General features: G+C 28.5%; 1 pseudogene; it reads left to right on the top strand.

The window, feature by feature from the left end:
* The first annotated feature begins 820 nt into the window (after positions 1-820).
* LOC132376506 (U2 spliceosomal RNA) lies at positions 821-928 on the top strand (annotated as a pseudogene).
* Positions 929-1,204: the final 276 nt, after the last annotated feature.

The raw sequence follows: 1,204 nt of genomic DNA, 5'->3' as shown, positions 1-1,204 counted from the left end.
ATAACTGAAGATTTATTCTTTTGGAAATGATTTATGCTTTCAAGAATACTGTTAAATATTTTCTAGGAAATATGAATTTATAAGCCATCAAGAAAGAGCATTGGCCAATTTTAGATGGACAATGAGCACATATCACTTTGATGCTACTGTCCAATTGTTGTCCTAATCACTACTAAGCAATGACCCCAGAAATCCAATCACATTTCATTTTGCATCAGTCCACAGGACAAGTCTATTATACCCCAAGAAGTAACTCCTCAAATCTTGTTTCCCAAAACAAGTTGTAGTGAACATTCATTCATCAGTGATACCAAACTATTATACAATTCTAGGAAACTAGTTACCAAATGATGTTTCACAGAAAAAATTAAAATAAAGTGAATAACAAATACAAAATAAAATTCATAATCAGTTTTATAAAACTATTTTTTAAATGTCAAAGCAAAATTTCATATACTTTGCAAAAATTTACTATTATTCTTTATACAGATAAATTACCTGACATCATAGAAATAATTTAATTGGTCCTCATTACTTATCTGAAGTATAGTGTCAACAGACCCAGAAATTCAACAAAAATGATAACCCCTTCAGAAAAAAGCTTTTGAGGTACAAAACTCTATTTCATAAAAGACATATCCTTCATTCAGAAACTGAATGCTTTTATTTTAAAACTCAAAAATATCCACTGAAACTCTTCACTGGAAGCATAAAATAAAAACATATTTTTGATAGTCAATAAACAGACAATGTTTAAAAATCAGGTACAAGAAGTGGTGAATTTTAAGGAAGGAACAAAACACCTTAATATTCCCTGGATATTACTTCTAGGCCTTTTGGCTAAGATCAAGTTTAGTATCTGTTCTTATCAGTTTAATATTCCCTGAATATATCAGTTAAAAAAAAAAAATGCTCCCTGTTACATCTTAAGTCACTACAAATCTTTTTAAATGAGAATTTATAAATGGTTAAATTCCATTTAAATGAAAAATTCACAAAGAATCTTATTATTGATCTTGAAAAATTAAAACAATACTATTTGTGGCACTGTTGATCTTCTTTAAATATAAGTATATATAAGATAAATACTTAGATTGAAGCTATCAATCAGGTGCTCTAGAAATATCCGTTTTAATTTTGTCTACTCAGCATGCCTGTCTTTTTTAGAAATAGCATCTCAGTTCATCCGAGTACTGCTTCTTTT

Source organism: Balaenoptera ricei, chromosome 12, assembly GCF_028023285.1.
Source record: "Balaenoptera ricei isolate mBalRic1 chromosome 12, mBalRic1.hap2, whole genome shotgun sequence".
NCBI lineage: Eukaryota > Metazoa > Chordata > Mammalia > Artiodactyla > Balaenopteridae > Balaenoptera > Balaenoptera ricei.
This window is presented reverse-complemented; position numbering and strand designations above follow the sequence as displayed.